This window comes from Sturnira hondurensis, unplaced genomic scaffold (genome assembly GCF_014824575.4).
Source record: "Sturnira hondurensis isolate 20B ecotype Veracruz unplaced genomic scaffold, ASM1482457v3 Scaffold0000396, whole genome shotgun sequence".
NCBI classification, from domain to species: domain Eukaryota; kingdom Metazoa; phylum Chordata; class Mammalia; order Chiroptera; family Phyllostomidae; genus Sturnira; species Sturnira hondurensis.
Window position 1 is genome coordinate 6,058,291 of NW_028073027.1, and position 18,977 is coordinate 6,077,267.

Sequence of the window (18,977 nt, forward strand, 5' to 3'; positions counted from 1 at the left end):
TGGCGTCCTGGCCGGGAAAGCAACACCAGAGTAGGCTGGCTTCTTAGAAACGCAGGGGAGGGAGAGCTAGTTCCTGCCAGTGGGAGAAGTGAGAAAGTGATTCTTTCCAGAATCAAGCCCCACTACCCTTTAAAGGAAGTAGCATATTAATGTATTTATTTATTGTGAAACTAAAGTTTCATCAACCACCAGAAATCACCCCACCCCTCCCCACCGACACAATGTCCCCAACGAGTGGCACTGCTTATCTGCCACATGAAACCGAGGCAATCTCAGGCCCCATCTCATCCACTCCTGCCCTCAGAAAACACATTAGCTTGAAATATCTGATCCACACAGCTCAGATAAGAGAGAAGGGGGGAGAGTGGGCAGCAGGGTAGGAACTGTGCAGAGGAGAGCCAGGAGAAGAGAAACTCTGGGAGGGAAAGACAGGTAAGCCTTGGTTCCTGCAGCTGACCTGGCAGATCTGAGGACTCAGACCTGGGGATTTCCCGGAACCCTCAGGGTCCTGGCAAGGCAGGGGAGGGGCAAGGAGCTGCTGGGGAAGATGAAAGTAACTGGTGCCCCAGTCGGGCAAAAATGGGGGAGGGCTCCCGGCTAATCAAAAGATCGTGAACAAAGGCTCAGCTCAGCGTCAGGGTGAGCCCCGAGTCCTGCCTGGAGGAGGTGGATAGTAGGGCTGGCCGGGTGAAGCAATCTGTGCCCAGCGGCTGCAATGGCTGGATCTCCCAGAATCGTGCACATCACTGACGTCAAGCGCAGCGGGGCCGAGGCCAGCACTAACGAGGTGCAGATGCACGGGGGAGGGCAGCCTCCGCCAGGAGCCGCTCCCGGAGGCGCGGGCCTCCCAGCCCGGAGCTGCTCCAGCCGCAGGCGGGGTGGTGTCTGAGCCATCATTCCTCCCGCCCACCCTCTGGCCTAGTAGGCGGCGCGACAGCGCGCCCTACTGGTCGTGGCCCGCTGAGCGCATCTAGGAGCCCTGATGGCCCAGGTGTGGGGCTTGACTTCTGTAATATTCTAATGTGCTTGTTAACCTCTTGTTAGAATCACTTGGGGGAATTTGAAAAACCCCAGTACCCCAGAGACACCACGTCCCAATGAAATTGGAGCCCCTGGGAGCAGGGTCCCAGAGCCAGTGTTCTTTAAAAAACACTCTAGGTGTTTCCTATGTACCAGCAAGTTATAGCAGCGGTTGATTGACAGACTTCAGCATGCACCAGAGTCACCTACAGAGAGATCGCTGGGTGCCACCCCAGAGTCTGGCTGACCATAAAGGTCTGTGCCGGGGCTTTACCAGCTCTAGTAAGTTCCCAGGTGATGTGGGGTCTCAGGGCCACACCTTGAGAACCAGTGCTAACCTACTTCTCAAAGAGAAGGCTGGCTCCTTAGAAATGCAGATTCGGAGGCCCCACCTCAGATCCACTGAATCAGAGTCTACATTTTATCCAGATTCAGGTGACTCGTCCGACGGGAAGGTTAACCCCCTGGTCAGGCCCCACAGGGTCAGGCCGTGCAGCGTGCTGGCAGCATCTCTTTACATCCTCCCCCCAAATCTGCGAGTTAGAGAGCTGGAGGAACAGCCCAGATTATCTGACCCAACTAACTGCCTTGCATGACAGGTGGGGGAAGCTGAGGCCCAGAGAAGAGAAGGCATTTGCCCAGGGTCAATCATCCTAGGCACCTCAGATGTCATATAGTCGTAAATATCTCCTTCTTCTCCCCAGGAGGTGGCATCTTTAAGTTTGAGTCTTCTTCATCCCTGAGTCAGGCATCTCTGGAACTCAAGGGGACTGGTGGAGGCCCCAGTCCTTCCTGTTCTGCCTGCTGGGGAGTGCACCGAGGCATCGAGTGGAGACATGGGGAAACTGAGGCAGAGAACACGGTGGGAGGCAGCCTGTACCAGATGACCCAGGAGGGGGTGAGTTGGAGAGATAGGTGTCAGCCACTGATCCTGTGTGGACACTCATCCCTATATTTTGTTCATGATCATTCTCCTTGAATCCTCAGGGAAAGGAGACAAATCAGAGGCCTATCTTACAGGCACCTGTCTTCAAGGTAAATCTATACACACAGAGCATCCCATTCTAAAAGTGTGCTGAATGGCCAGCTTTGGCCACAGCTCGTGGTGGATTTCCATCTTTTTTGGTCATCAGGTCAGCAGTCTGAGGGGCATGCAGAGTCCAGGTGGAGAGACCAGACAAACACAGGCAAATAAACAAACATGAGGTAGAAACCACAAGACTGTGGAGGTTTTGACGTCCATGAGGGTGGGGGAAAGGATGGCATTTGGGGCAGATGCATGCTGGAGGGATGAATGGCTGTGTATCAGTGAAATCAGAGGGGGCTGCCTGGAGGCAATGTGGTTACCACAGCCCGGGCATAATGGAACTTAGACATGAACCCAAGCCTGTCCTAATGCAGACTTTACACTCCTAACAACTCCTGTATCCTATCCTCAAAAGGTACAGAAGTGAGACCCACCTTGTGGCAGGCCTGGGGTCTGTAAGTAGAATGTCTGGCTGTAAAATAGGCAGTGGAAAGGGGATGGGGCCTGAATGTAAAGTCGATGAGTTTGGGCTTCATCCACAATCCCCTGGGAAGCCATCTGAGTTGTGCTGCAGAAAAGCAACCCTGAAGAGAGTTCCAGGAAAACTGTCTTTCTAGAGCCCAACGGATTGTCGTAGTACAAAGCTCTAGCTTTAGAGCCCTAGCATGAGAAAGTCACCAATGGTCTTAGAAGGTTATAACATTTTCGAGGGCAACATTTTAACACTCTGCATTCATTTCCATTCATTCCCAAAAAGGTCAGGGCAAGCAACCAATTTGTAATTGTTAAGTAAAAATGAGTGGATATTTGTTTTCCTCTGGTCTTTTACATTCCCAGCTATACCACCCTGTTATCAGCTTCACAGAAAACAAAGGAACTGAAATTAAACATTAACCAGGATCAATGAGAATGTCACTGAAATGAACAGCCCTGGTGTTAGGAGAGGAGAGGCCCACCCCCTCTGGTGGGTTGCTCAGACAGGAAAGGGGCCTGGGACAGCCCGTCTCCAAGGGAATGGGAGGCCAGCTGATTTCAACCAGCACTTTCCATTCCAGCCAGCCAACACTTACCAAATTCCTGTCAAAGGGCTAGCCAGGATGCTGAGTACCTGGGGACTAGGAGGGCTCAGGCAGGGTCCCAGCCCTGAAGCACTCACCCGAGGTGCTGAAGGCCCTTCAGGAGACAGACCACAGAAGGCAGAATGGGGAGTGATGCATTTCCCCTAGAAGACTCAACATCTGCCCCAGGTCTTCAGGAATTAATGGACTTGTACCAGCAAAAAGAAAGGGCAGTCCAAACCGAGGGGACAGGTGAAGGAGAGGGTGGAGGGCAATGCACGGTGCATTTGGAAAGTGACTAGGCTGGAATGGGGTGCACATCAGAGGGAAGAGCGTACAGAGGGTGGCCAGGGCTGGAAGGCAGCGTGGGACCAGATAGGAAAGGCTAGCTTGGAAGTGCAGGCTTTACTGGCACAGTTCTGGGGGGCCCAGCAGCTGGGGGAGGGTGACCTGGCAGGGTGTTCTGGTGAGAGGTCAGCCAGGCCAGATGTGATGAGGACTTGGCCCAGGCTGCTCCCGCAGGGAGGGGAGGAGGGGTGGCTCGGGAGCCCTTCCAGAGCTGCTCTCCTCTGCCTCAGTGCCTGCCGGGGTCGGGGAGGCCAGGTCGGTGGAGGACAGCTCTGACTTGGTGCCACCCTCTGAGAAGGGACTGGTGTCGGTCGAGAGACCAGCTGAGCCGTAGGAAGCACACTCGTGTTGCAAGTGGGGAATTTAACACAGGAGACTGGTTGCACAGAGATGTAAAAGCGGAGAAACTGAACAGGATGTTGAGGCAGGGCCAGTTGAGTGAGCAATGGGAAGAACTACCTGGCACCATCAAGAGCCAGAGCCAGAGCCAGAGCCAGAGCCAGAGCGGGAGGGACGAACAAGGGAGACAGTGTAACTAGAACCGGCAAGCCAGGAGCTGCATGGCCGAGTGGAAGCCAGAGTGAGCCTATGCAGCGGGAGAGGAGCCGCTGGGGAGAGTCTGCCCCACCGAGGAGGCTTCCTAGGGCAGGGGGCGTGGAGGAAACACCCTGGCTGCTCTCTCTGCCCTCCCGACCCCCCGCCGCCTGCCTTCCACCTGCTTTNCTGCCCCCCCCCCCCCCCCCCCCCCCCGCCGCCTGCCTTCCACCTGCTTTACTGGCCAAGCCTACTTGAAAGCCCAGAGATCCAGACACCTAGGAAGTGTGTCTCCTGAGAGGGAAGGCAGGCAGGGAAAAGGGTGAGAACGGTGGGGAGATACCTCCATGGAACACGAGGGGTGAGAGGGGTGAGTGCTGATTGGAACGTGGGGAAGAGCAGGAGGTGCCTCCCTGGCGGGATGTCAGCATGGAGATGCGGGGTGGGCAGGCTGGAGCGGCACACGTGAACTGATCCCAGCGGCTCTCTGAGGTTTCCCAGCTGAAGCAAAGGCTGACTCAGGCCTGAGTGACGTTGTCCTGGAGCTGAGGCTTGTGGGTGGGGCAGGGTGAGGTGGTGTCGGTGGTGTCGGTGGCTCGGTGCTGTGCCAACTCCCACATGCAGGGAGGTGGATGGTTCGGTGCAAACTGGGCCAGCCAGACCCACAGGGCCTTCCCGCTCTGGCGGCAGTGCGCCGTGCGGCTGTGCGCCGTGCGGCTGTGGGCAAGTGCACGATGCTCCCTGGGCTCCCACCTCCCGCCTGTAAAGCAGACAGCGTGTCTCCCCCATCGGAAGGGTCGGCACCACAGGAAGCACTTTGTGAACAGCGAAGCTCTGCCTACGCCCAGATGAGCAAGGATGCGGGGCAGAGGCCAGACCAGCAGAGCTCAGCTCTGCCAGTGGCAGGGGGAGGCAGGTGGGCCGTGTTCCTGGGGCCCCCGAGGTACAGACACTTGTGGGGAAGCAGATGCCATCACCTGGCTGCAGACTGCTATCCTCGAAGGTTAATTGGAGGTTTTACAGCCGCAGCCTCATCTCTGGCCATCCCCCTTATGACCAGGCACTGTCTTCTAAATGACTGAGAAGGCAGAGCTGCAAGTGGGACCCCCCAGTAGGGCTAGACTGTCGTCCCTGGGAGGCTTGGCCTGCGCTGCCATCATAGTCAGCGGGTCGGCAACTGAACCGAGAGCCAATATCCAGGGAGGTTGGGGTCTGGTGGCAGGCGCTGGGCTGTGGGGAAGCCAAGAGGGAGGAAAACGGGACAACATTAGAGCATGCAAAGTGCGGTGCAGGGCTCGGGGGTGTCTTTGCAGCCCCACTGGGTGGAGGGCCTTGACCTGGGTCCTGAAACAATGTGTAGAATCCTGTGGGTGCTTTTTCCTGAGAGAGGGACCATACCTTCTGTCCGAGTCTCTAGCAGCTGGCAGCCCAGGGGGTCGTGGCCCCCCCAGGTGAGTCCCTCCAACTTGCTGCCCCATCTCCCACCATCTGTGTCTCATGAGCAGCTGGAACATCCCAGGACTGCTTGTAGTTGCCAAACTCTCCATGCCTCTCAACACATGAGCCCCCCAGAATGCTGCCTCCCCACCTGGACTCTCTCTCCCTCCTTCCCCCTCTTCCCACACATCTTATTTCCTCCTGTCTTTAAGGCTCAGTTGCACCACTCCCGCCACTCCCTCCAGAAATCCTCCCCTGACCTCTCGCCCCTGTCCCAGCTCATGGCAGATGGAATGTTCCAGAGATGGCTACTTCCACACATTTATCACATCCAGCAAGTCTCCTGGCAGTGTGACCCACACTCCTGCCACCCAGAGGTGAGTCTGTGTCCCTCCCCCTTAGACCTGGGGGCGACTTCCCTGAGCGGTGTGCCTTCCAAGGCTTGCTTGGGGCTGGGGAGGAAGGCAGAGCTTCTGCCTGGTTCTCATTCCTACTCAACACCTGGGACTCCAGCCATCACGTGTGAGGAAGCACAGGCCCTGGGAGAGCTGTGCACCGCACCTAGCACGGACAGTGAGTGAGCATGCCTCAGGTCATTCTGCCTGCAACCACCCAAGATGGTGCCGGGAGGAACAGTCGCCTCCGTACCCAGTTTGCTTGCTGACTCACAGAAGCCCTGGGAGAAAATAAACGATGGCTGTGGATGTAAGCCGTTGCATTTTGGGTAACTGGGTAGACAGCAATTGACAAAAATGCTTCTCTGGGGTTCCTGGCCCTGTGCTCCTCTGTCGGGGCATCCCCCCCCCCGCCCGCCACCCCCAGTCATCACTGTCTGCTGGCAACCCTGCCTCCACTGGCCTGCTGGGCTCAAGGGCTCACAGCAGGGACCGTCGCACCGCGTCCCCTGCCAGGCACACTGCTGGAGTTCAGGGGCCCCAACAAGTGTCCGTCCAGTGAAACCCAGAAAAAAGGAGAGAGATGAAGACATGGATCAAACATGGACTCCTGTGTAATAGAAACATTTGAGCGCCGGCTCCAAATGTGTTAGATAGATTTCTTACATGAATGAAGGGTTGGCGAGAGAGTATTCATTTAAAGCTTCCCGACTTCATGAACTGGTCCCATGAGGCTGGGGTCCCTTGTGGGGACGCACAAAGCCTTGTCTGGGAACAGGTGGAAGGGAGCCGACACAGTGATCCGCCTTTTAGCTTCGGTGGCCACATGAAACCACCAAGTTATACTTATTTTTATTTCTCAGACTAAGCCTCCAGGGGTCCTCAAATATCAGGCCGCTTTCTTCCAGTGCAGCATGACTTCCTCCCCCAGCAGCCCCTCCCCCACAGCCTGCCCTCCCCCGAGGCTGCACCGCACAGAGAGCTGCTCGCCCAAGGGCCCCAAACACTGGACCCTGCTCTGTGGCCCCAGGCCAGACTCCGGGCTCTGCCCCCAGGCCTGCCCTTACTTGCCTTCACACTGATATGGGTCTCAGCAGGGGCTTTACAGCACACAGCATGTTTGCTTCCACATCATTTCACCTCACTCCCCTAGACCCCCGAATGGCCACTGAGGTGACGGCAAGGAAGAAAGGAACACAAAAGAAAGTGGCCACACACCACTTCTGCCTGCACACCACTGTCCCTCGCCCTGCACAGGCCGCTGTCAGCCAGGCTGCTACTGGTCACAGTGGTGGGTCCTGCTGCATGGAGCTGGGGTGACTGAATCACCCACAGACCTATGACCATCTCAGCTTAGCTCTTGGTAATTGGAACATTCCTGGACCTCCTTGACCCACAGTGTCAGTCAGCATGGAAAACAAAAGCTCAGGTAAATTCAGTAGGAGGATTAGACTGGTACTTCTGTTGCCAAAAGAAACACACACATGCACATGCACACACACCCAAAAGCAAGCAAGCCAAGGCAAGCAAACAAAGAAAGAACCTTTGCTGTATCTTCCCCAAGCCAATGGCAAAGAACTGTCTTTGGATTGCTTACTGTCTGGGATTATTTGTGGCCCCCTCCCGTGCACCAAAAACAAGACTCGGGTTGGCTGTGCTAGGCCTGTCTCACAAACGTCTGCTTGTACAAATATTTAGGAGTTTCGAGCACGTGTCCCAAGCACACACACGCCTCTCTCGGATAAAGAGGTCTCAGGGTTAGGATGCATTCTGGAATCTTTCCTTCCACACCTACTGCATCTGGTCACTGTCTTTGAGGCTGACATTCCTCAAGTTGAGGGATGGGCAGGCAGAAGGCTGCAGGCTGTGTGCCAGCCAGGTCAGCTTACAGCGAGCTGTCAGCTGGTTCTCTGACACTCCCGCGAGGCCATAAATAACCACAATGAAACTGCGGCAGGCCTCAGGGCCTCCCCTGAAAGGCACTCCTCCATCAATCTCCCCTAATGACTGCTTGGCATTCAGGCTTCCGCTGTGACCTGACCCCGGCCCCAAGCATTCTTTGCAGCACAGCGTCCCTTCCCAGGCGCAGAATGGGTTAGCTGGGAGCACACTGCTTTGAGATGTCCCCATGTCCTGCCAATAATACTTTTATGGATGCCGGAGACAGGCAGAAAAACTCTCATCACTCAAAACACTGATTCTTTCAAGACGGGCTCCAGGAGGCAGAGTGGCCACCACCATCCACGTGGTCGATCGGGGCGCGGTGGCTCCCACACCACACAGGTTCCCACACGGCCAGGGCTTCCCTCGGCCACTCTATGGGGAAAGCTGGTCAGTGCGTGCTTGGCCACGTGGGTGGGCAAAAGCCCATGATACTGTAGCTCCGCTGTTTACACCACTTGTGCCCTGGCCCCAAGTGGCAATTACCTTTTATTCGTACCATTTATTCTTACCTTTTGTTCGCAGGCCTGACTCCCCTGAAGTCTCTCGCCACCCTGAAGGCATCCACGTCCTCTCTTTCTGGCTCTCAGAGTTTCCCCTGAGCTCTTGTGATTGAATTCTGCACCAGTAGAATGTCCATGAATCCACCCTACCAACTAATAACACAAGTTGGTTGTCTCATCAACAGACTTACAATAGAATTTTAACCATGTCTCTCTAGATTAAAAAGTTAAAAATGACAAAATGATTGCTAAAACATACACCCTTTGTCAGTACACATGCGCCATATTGCGTTTCAGGGAGCCCAAAGTGTGAGGGTAGAAGGAGGAGGGGCGTCTTACAGGGTGAGTCCCTGCACTTGCATGTGGGGAACCAAGGTCCTTAAAATCACAGGACCGATGGAGGACCCAGGTCCCCTGGGGGGTAGTGCACGTGGGGGCAGGGGTTACCAAAGTGGATGCAGAGTAAATACCATAAAGTATGAAGGTCAGATATAATTTTCCTTCCACCTTCCAAGTTCTTCTCACTGGGCCGATAATCAAACTAACATGGACAGTTAACAGGAGAAGATGTCTGGAATGCACCATGGATGTGCGTGCGGGAGCACCATGCAACATGGTACCTAAGCAGTTGAGGTATAGATGCTGCTTGGACAGAGTGGAGGGAGGGAGGGGTCTGGGACTGCCAAGGGAAAGCAGTAACTTACAGGCGGAGAAGGAAGAGCAGACGCGTGGTAAACAAGGTCCTGCTGGGCCCCCCAGAAACAGTGGGACACAGAGGGGCGTCCAACCAACAGGCTCCGCCAGGCTTCTCTCTGTCAGCCGTGTGTAGTTGGGATGGTGATGTTCCCTTCCTTTAAGCAGGTTTTTCTGTCTGAATTCCTTTAGGCAGGTAAAGGGGAAGGGTCAAAAGTTCTTTCTGAGTCTTTCATTTCTTAATAACCCACTTAAAATCAATATTCTCAAAGGCATATTTTGGGGAGGCAGAACTTTGACCCCCTCACAAGCCACACCTGTCGCTAAGTGCTAGGTACAGAGGAGGGCCGGACTGGCCACCCCCCGTCGGGCCCTCAGGGTCCCTCTCACTGGTCCATGTGCCCTTCCCAGCCTCTGGGCACTTCCTCCGACCTAGGCCCCTGGGACTCTTTGCAGAGCTGTCCTGAGGGACACGAAGTACAGCTCCTTGGCTCAAGTTGGGACAAACTCAGAAATAATTCACACTCCTGAGCTTTGCCTGCAGGATGTCTTCCTGAAATTGCATGCTGCTCCTCTCCTGACTGTCCCTGTGGGTTGCTAGACGTGAATAAAGAAAGACAGCAAAGGCAATGACACATTAAGAAGCCTGATCTACCAGGAAGCTACAGCTTCACACACTCCCCTGAGGATCAGAGCATTGCCCGCCCAGGGATTGACACCAGCTTTCCAATCTTTCCCCTGGGTGCCCCTGGCACCCAACTGTCGGGGTGAAGGTGGAGGGGAACTTCTTCTGCTGGGCCTGGGCCCCAGTGATGGTGAGATGGTGCCAGGGAAGGTGCTTCTACTTTGAGGCACGTGTAGCAGAGACACACGTGGGGACCACAAAGGCCTGTCTGTCTAGTCTGGGAAAAGATTGGGTTGAATAAGAGACCAGAGAACCCTGGAAGATTTAGGAAATGGATGGGTTAGCAGAAGGACCCAACATAAGCCCATGAAGGACTGGGAAACTGGTTAGTTTGAGAAGCGCCTGGTCCTTCCTGAGACTGAGGTTAATATATCAGTCCAACAAAGGTCAGCTCACCAGCACTTGTGCGTGCGCTCTCTCTCTCTCCCTCCCTCCCTCTCTCCCTCTCTCTTTCTTCCTCTCTCTCTCTCTCTCTCTCTCTCTCTCTCTCTCTCGCTCGCTCTCTGTAACAGGCACTTGCCCCAGTAGCAGCAGCTTGCGGCCCAGTGGCCTCGCAGGCTCCAAGTGGGCACCCAGCGTGGGCCTGGGCACAGTGATGACTGAAGCACAGCGGGGAACAGACTATGTGGGGTGGATGGGGACAGATGTGGACTAAACCAATGGCAGGACTTTCTGGACATGGGCCCTTTTCCGGAGCTTGATGAAGGCAAGGCTGGACTTCTTCCCTGGCAGAACAGACGGAGAAGAGACACCAGAGGGGAGCCCGAGACAGTCCTTTGATTTTGCTTCTATGATAAACCTCCCCCAGTAAAACCTCATCCTCCCAGGGTGGGTCCCCGGAAAGGCTTTTCTTTCCACCTCACGGAGAAACCCCATTTCCATGGCAACACAACACCTGTCCCTGCTCCATTCCTCCTGGTGTTGCTTCCTTGTAAGAAATCACCTGCGTCTGGACCTTCACCTCCAGGTCTGTTTCTGAGGAGCCTGACCTAAGACCTCAGGAAGCATCTGTGGAATGGGCAAAGGCATCGCACCCTCATGCCAGCCGGAGAGAGGAAGGAAACCAAGCGCAGCGTTCGGAAAGCTGCGAAGGAGGGTGCAGGAGGAGCCGCCTTGCAGTCTCCTGAGCGCTGGACCCCGAATTAATTAACACTGTCCAGGTGCTTCCACTGAAAGCAGCCGCATACGCTGCTGCACCCATGGCGCCCGCAGGAGTGCCTCCGCAGGTCCCTGAGGACAGTCCGTGAGCCCACAGCCCTCCTGAATTGCCATTCCGGAGTGGCTCATCCTCTGAATAACTTGAGGGCTTTCTTTTCCTGTTAACTGATAAAGCAGTTAACAACCCTTAGAGTTTACAGCTGCTGCTGGACATAGAGGGTGCTTGCCACAGAGGCCTTCATCCCGCCCACTTTTCAATAGCAGCTTCAGTAGTGGGCGGGGGCTGTTCTTTGCTAGCCTGGCTTTCCACTGCGCCGCACTGCATGGCCTTCCCCACAGCCTTTTCCCAGGACAGTGGGGGGATGGGAGCTGCAGGCGGGTAAAGGCCTCTTGTCCTCTAGGAGGGAGGCGCTGGAAACATGACGGATGCCTCCCGGGCCGTCCTTAAGGAATGGAGCCCCTGTGCCTACAGCCCGGCTTCCACAGTGCATCCTTGTGTTGGTTTTTGCTCCAGTCGTCTCCTGATCCTGCTTCCTGGGATCACCTCCTAATTAAATTGCATCCGAGTCCTTGCCCCAGGCTCTGCTTTCAAAGGCAAGCAAATGAAGACGGTATTCACATAACATCCACTTTTCCCGGGCAGCTCAGGGTCATCATCACCTACCTCAGCTCATCATTGACTTCCCGCTCTGCGCTCCAATAACTGGAATAACCGCGGTGCCCTCAGGAGCTACCCCACTGCCTTCCACTCAAGGGCCAGCTGCTCTGCCCTCGAAGTTCGGGTCTTGATGGACTTGTGTCCAACATAAAAGTGCACAGACTCTGAGTGGAGGAGGGTTCCTGTGAGCCAAGGCACAAGCTTTCATCTAAGGCATTGGAAATGGATGTTGGCTGCATGGGAGACATTTTCATTTTTCCCTGGCTTCAAGCTCTAATTAGGAGGTGTAGAGGTTAGTGAAATTTTGTATGAGTGAGTCCTTACATGTTGATTTAAATATGGGATGTGTTTGTGCGTGAATGCAGTGGGCCTAGCAACACTCACTGCAAAGGCCCCAAGGCCTTGCCATTTATTCGGATGTGCTGACTTCATAGATCCCACTTTTAGGGCTCCAGAAGACATCACAAGTTTGCCAGCTTCGCAGATGTCGACACAATTATCATACACCAAAGAATGATGGCTGACACACAGATTTCAGTGCACAAACAGAATCTGCCCAGGGATTAAACACAGACCCCCATTCGGCCTCCAAGTCTAAGACAGAGGTGCCCTTTCACCTCCTGAGGGTCACAGGGCTCCTCTCGCGCAGGCGCACTTGTGCATCCACGCTGACTCCAGGGTGACTTGACGGGATTTCTCACAGGGAAGGAGTTTTGTTCTGGGCACACCTACCTCCCTGGCAGCTTTCTCAGCCTCGAGGGCACAGGGACAGGCCTCTGGGTGCCATGGTTGGTGGCTCAGCCAGGGAAGATGATGAAAGACCGGAGCTTCAGGTGCAGGGGCAGGAAAAGATTTCGGTGAGTGTATCGGTCCTAATCTCCCTCCCCGTCCCCAAAGCCAGGGGGCAGGGGGCGGGCAGTAAAATCGGAGGTCGGTGGAGCTATCTCTGAGCTATCTCTGAGCGTCTGCTGCCTGCTGAGAACAGGGTGGACAAAGCACATGGGGATCTGCTGTGGGAAAGGGAAACCTGGATGAGGGAGGCCTCCCCCGGCAGGACCTCCTGAGACGAACACAGTGGATGGGAGTCCCTTCTCGGTCAGCCCCACTTGGCGGTAGTGCGCTCCCTGCTGGAGAGGGTCTGGAAGCCCAGACAGAAGGAAGTAGACTCCAGTGAGCCTGGACTCTGACCCAATGCTAGGAAGACCTCAAAGACTGGTATTCTGGGTGGCGTGGGGGCAGGTGATAGGAGGGGTAAAGCTGAGGGTCACTGGGGGGTCGCTATGTGTGGTTTGAGCTGGAGTCCGCACAGTGGAGGCCGACGAGGACGTGGTAGGAGGCTCAGTGTGGTGGGCTGCAGGGGTGGAGACTGCGGGCAGTCTTGGTGACGATCAATGCTCCTGAGGATGGTGCAGCCTCAGCAAGGCTGTCTAAGAGCAGAGCAGGTCCCTGAGTTGTTGCACAAGGTGGCAGTATGATGCTGACAATGCTACCCACCCGCGGACCCCCTGGGGGCTCCTGAGAAGGAATGTCATGGATGAGAGCTTAGATGGGGACACAACAGCCTTTGGGACACACTACCTCAGCGACTGCTGGGAAAGACTCCTCAGATTCTGCAAGAGAAGAAAACGCATGCCCTTCAAAGTGGTGATATAACTGGCCCCCACCTGAAATCTGTGTTACCCAAATCCATGACTCTGAAAGCAGAGCTGAAGTCCAGCTATGAGAGACAACTGGCTTCGCACAGAGCTGACGAGCTCCAGCCAGCCCACTCCGAGGAGGCTGGCATTGTAGGCCGGGACTGGGAGTGTCCCAGCGAGCTGGAGCCGAGTGTCCCTGTGTGCACGTGACTGACTCAAAGAAGGCAGGAGACAAGAGCCTCCCAGGGAGGTTGCTTTCAAAATTCATCATTTCCAGTTCCATGAGTTTCCAGAAAAAAACTCGGTACCATTCTCCTGGATGCTCAGTTCAACCAGGTACAGTAGCTTGTCCTGGATCCTGAAGGGTGGCGTCCGTTCTGGCTTCTGCTAGTGGAAAGGTGTCAGCAGGACAGTCGTTGAAAGACTTTCTCGGGGAGGGCAGCGATCTCTCTCTCTCTGCTGAGGACACAAAGGTCAGCTAGCACCCTGGTCCCCTGGGTGACAGAGAGGTGTCAGTATTGTATAAGAAGACAGCACCAACTCTCAAGGTCACCTGACAGTCTCTCTTCCTGCTCTGTCATTCTCAAGACTGCGTCTCTGCCTCTGCAGCTGGCAGGGGGGTGTCTGAGCATCTCAGAGATGGGCCTCGGGGTGCAGGTGGGGCCTCTGGAGACGCCCGCCTGGCCTTCCAGACGGCAGCCCTGCTGTTTCACACGTCTTGGACAAATGCCGCACAAATTTCAATTTTTGTCTCGCAGGAGCACGGACACTCCCCGGGCAGTAACAGGAACTTCCTCGACCGTGAAGCATCTCTCTTCGAAGGCTGGCCCCGGAGCCTCTGAAATTGCTGTTGTTGGGACAGTCTGTTCTCCAGGACTGGAAGCGACGAACACAGGCAGGCCAGGCTCATTGATCTGAGGAAAAGGAAGAAAACCTTGGAGTCTGCAGTGGATGGAACTTGTCACACAACGGCATCAAGAAAAATGCCTTTCCTGTCTGCCATGGGGTCCGAGAGCCCCAGGTCTGCAGAAAGGTGCGCCCTCCACAGGAGGAGCAGGGCACAGCATCCGAGCCATGACTTCTGGGAAGACTGCACCCTGTGAGGAGCAGCAGCTTGTGGGAAGTTGAGACTGGTTGGGGGAGGGGGGGTCAGACTGGAGTTGGGATGGGGGGCCATGGGGACTGGGGTGATTAGGGGGACTGAAAGCTACCTCCACTTCTAAGGGGCCATTGTACATATAGGGGTTTCCACTTGGTTAGGCCGGCAGGAATGGTACAGGGAGGCCCACGGGGACAGTCCCTGCTGCCCAGGGAAGGCTGGGCCGCAACAGGAGGGAGTGAGCTGACCTACCCAGGCACAGGCAGCTGACCTACACAGTTCCTGAGGGGTCAGGCTAGAAGGCCACGGCAGCCCAGAAGTCTAGCCAGAGGTCTGAGAGCCTAGACTCTGGCTGGACCTGCCCCCAGGTGCCCACCATCCCATCCCCTACCCCCAGGCCAACAGAGCATGCCTTGGAGGGCATGTCTGTGAGGGCGTTTCCTGCAAAGAATGGTAGTTGCATCTGTAGACCTAGCAAAGATCACACTCACCAATGTGGGCGAGCATCATCCACCTCCCCACCCCAAGGGCCAGCATGGAGCAAAGAGATGGAGGAAGAGCGAATCTGCTGTCTCTGCTGGAGCCCAGACCCCCCTCTTCTCCTGCCCTGTGGAGCCCCTGGTTCTCAAGCATTCGGGCTCCCACCCGCTTTCTGGTTCTCAGCTTGAGGGTGGCACAGGGGATTAGGCGGGACTTCTCGCCCGCCTCTGTAATAGGCGGGAGCCAAGTGAGCCAAGTCCTCTAATAAACCTCCCCTATATATTCCTCTATAAATCCTACGGGTTCTGTTTCTCTGGAGACCCTGACATCCAGCTTTTGCTCTTTCTATTTGACTTTGAAAGAGTGAGTTTTCTTGCTGACACATCCAACGCCCTTTTTATAGCAAATAATCCTAACACCCCCTTCAGTGTCCTCAAATAAATTTCATAGATAATATCATCAGATCTCATAGAATTTTAAAACTAAATGTTCTAACTCAAAGGTGTCAAACTCATTTTCACGGCGGGGCCACATCAGCCTGGAAGTTGCCCTCAAACGGCCGAGTGTGATTTTAGGACTGTACCAATGTAACTAGTCCATAACTAGGGGCAAGGAGCTTGGCGCTACGGCTGGGTAGAAACAAGGTAGAGGGTGGGATTCTGCCCGAGGGCCTTGTGTTTGCCTCCTGTGCTCTCTAACTTCAATGAATTAGAAATTAAATGGAATTTAAAAATACTCACTTCCACATGCAATGCTCAGCTAAGACCTCAGGAGAGACTTGGTGAAGTACTTAGGGGCTCTCACCTATTTATACCAGGTAAAGGATGCATGTAAGAGCAAAGAATAACTTGAAGTCGCTTTTCCTTTGTATTTGACTTTTAAAAATAAAGATTAAGCCTTCCCAAAGAGGGAACGATTTTCCAAAACGCTAAACAATTCTTGATAAAATTCCAGAGAAAACAAAGCAGATCTTCCAGAAACGTGAATGCTACTGCATAGTCCTGAAAACTAAGACAGCGAGACAACTGTGGTTTGTACCGAAAGGGCCGCTCACCGCCACAGGCCGGGATTCCAGGGATTCCACCGGACTCAGGGTCTGACCGCTCACCGCGCTGCAGCCCGTCCCACCCTCCAGGACCCGCAGCATCTCTAGGACGAACCAGACGAGACAAGGTGGCGGGGCCGCCTGTGTTAGGACCTCAGTGTCCACGCCGGCAGCTCCTCAGTTGAGGGCACCCCGCGGACCCTCCACGTTTCCAGAGTTGCAGGAGACAGAGCCTAGGCACCTCCATCTGCCTGCAGGGAAGTGTCAACGTGCTGGGTTGTCTTGTCTGGGGGACTCTTGGGACTGCCGAGAGTACAGCGCAGCGCGGCTTCCTTAAGGATTATTACTCCCGCTGAGGAGAGCCGTTCTTCCAGTACGCCACAAGGGGGCGTCTGAGACCCAGAATGGGAACATTTGCTGGTGTGTGCAAGGAACCGTCTGCGTCTGTGAGCTAAAAACAGCATGAGAAGGAATTCGTTTTTGGACTTGTGTTGTGCTAAATGGTCCAATCTTTGGCAGTGCCGTCCGGCCTTCCAATATGCACTGTTAGCACTGAAAAATTTTGTAAACGGCATTTCCAGTCCTCCCAAATAATACAATTTTGATATTGTAACAGCAATTTCAACGTCCAGAAACACCAAATGGAAACAGATTTTTAAAAAATGCAATGGCCAAGCGATTGGCCAGTTTTTTCTTGTCTCAACACCCACCACACTTCTCTAGAAATAATAACAGTAATAGATAATTTTGTTAAAAGAATGTACCAGGTGTCATTGATTTGGGGATTCTTTATGAGAATGCACATATTTTCTCTTCACCGGTAAGGCTGTGAGCCAGGGGCTGTGATGCCCACGATAAACAGTGCAACAGAGGCAACTGCAGCACAGAGAGCATGAGCAACAGCCAAGGGTACCTTGCTGGCAAGCGGTGGGTCATCACTGCAGAATGTTGGACTGGGCAAGGCGGTGGGCAAGGAGTCCTGCATGCTGAGAGGAGGTGCTTTGGAATGACCCCGCCACCCTCGTACTGTGAGAAAACAAGGCAGTATGTAGCCAACTTCTTGTTTCTTCAAAAGCTACTGAGAATGCAAGGGTGGTAAAATTAAAAAAAAAAAAACAATAAAAAAGCTCTGTGAAAGAGTTTACTTGTGGCACTGAGGCTTGTTTTGTTCATGAACTCCTGCAGAGCATCACACCCAGTGGGCCTGACTCGGCTGACCTTGGCTTTGCTGCCCTGGGTCCGGCTGAGCTGTCAACCTTGGCTGAGCATTAGAATCCCTGGGGCAGTTAAGAAACAAAACAAAACTGATCTCTTGGTCTCTTAAGCCAATTCAATGAGACCCTCGGGAAGTGGGGCCCAGGTGCCTATTGTTTTATTTTTTTAACCTCCCCTGGTGATGTAGGGTTCAATCAGCAATGAGAACCAAACTCCTATTTATACTGATGAGGAAAACAAGACCCAGGGAGGAGCCATGGTTTGCCAGAGTCCGAATGTTAAGGAAGGAGGAGCCAAGTGTCCTGGTTTCTGGTCCAACACACATCAAAAGCTCCACAGCTGCATCAGTTGGGATCACACCACAAGGATCCTGGTGGCAGGACATGAGGACCTCTGGGGCACATGGCACACTCAGAGCTGACTTTTCACCTGCTTACCTCAGTCCAAGCTGGGGGATGCTCAGTGGCTCCTGCTTCCAGTCAGCTCCAACCTCAAGGTCGCAGTGCCCACCCCAGGGGTCAGGATTTCCACCATTGCAGACTCGGCCCTGGCCCCCTGGCCTTGAGGAGGACTGTCTACCACCCTTACCTCCATCTCATTGCATTTCCCCACCTTCATCAGGTGGTTGACTTACCAGATAAAATACTGGCTGCCCAGTTAAACCTGGGTTTTGGGTAAACTATAATAGATTTTAGTATAAGCATATCCCATGCACTGTACATACCTGTTTTCATGCTAAACCTGGCAACCCTCTGCACAAGAGCACGGTGACCCTGGCCTTTGCCAGCCCAGCCGCGCAGGCCCTGGCTGAAGGCCCATGCTCCTCCCCCAACACCGTTTGGCACAGAGAGAAATTACTGCGTTTTCACTTAACAGCGAGTTGTATTTGGGGGAAGAATATAATTTAAGGAAATGCCTGCTCGATCATCTTATTCATTTATCCAATAGATGTTTAACTATTTGGACCATGAGCTGGAGATTGGGGAAGTGCCGCTGTGTGCTACCTGTGCAGACCTTTTCCACAGCAGTGGGCCGCACACCCAGCTGCAGGCCAGCAGCCCCATGTGGCCTGTGCGCCTGCCCAGTAAGAGAGAGCACAGGCCGAGGGCCGGGTCAAAGAACCCTCGGTCTCAGCCTTCCTGTGCGGCCAAGTTCCCTAACCTTGGAAGGATCTGGTCAAAATTATTCTTAAACCAAATGCTTTTGGAAATTGAACCGAGTGAACTGGAGAAAGAGTGTCTTCCTTTGGCAAACCCGCTGACCTTAGAACTGAATTGATTTGAGCCTGAGGAGGTGTGTTTTCTTAAAAGCTCATTTCTAGAGATGAAGGAGAAGTGGACTTTCTTGTCTGAAGCTGGCGTCTGGCTCCTTTCTTTCCTCAAATCTGCTCCTGCCTTTGGCTAAGGGCTTCGCTGCCCTCCCTGCCCCCCAGGCAAGAAACTTAACACTCACTTCAGGTTTCTCCGTGTCCCCCATCTTCTCAATCCATCCACTTGACCACTGACCTCTTCGGCAAACCCTTTCTTTCACTCAGACCTAGTCGAGTGTCCTCAGAGAGACTGTGCCCAACAGCAGTACCTGGAGGGCCCCCTATGCCCACACCCTGTCCCACACTGGATGTGATCTGGTTTTCTAATTTTTGTAGGATTCACAGGTGCAAAGTGACACCTGTGTCATTTGAAGTCACATCTCCATAATTCACATTTAGCTTTTAAATCCTTCTGTGTGTGTGCTGTTCCAATGCTGAAACCTTTCATTCTATTTCCTTAGCAGCCCAGGCCCTTGTGGCTCAGACCCCAGGTCGGATGACAGCCCTCGTTTTCCCTATCTCCTGCTCTCCTCGCACTGCACTCAGCCAACTGTCTGAAGCTCGGGCAGGAGTATGGACTCACTCTACATAAAGTCCTTCAATAACTGCCAGGAATCCTTCATAAATACACAAGCTTCTCACTTGGACCTCCAAGGCCTTAGAGAAGCTGGCTTTCCAGCCCTATCTCCCCCTTTCCTCTCCCATCAGCAGCTCCAGACACCTGCAGCCCTGACC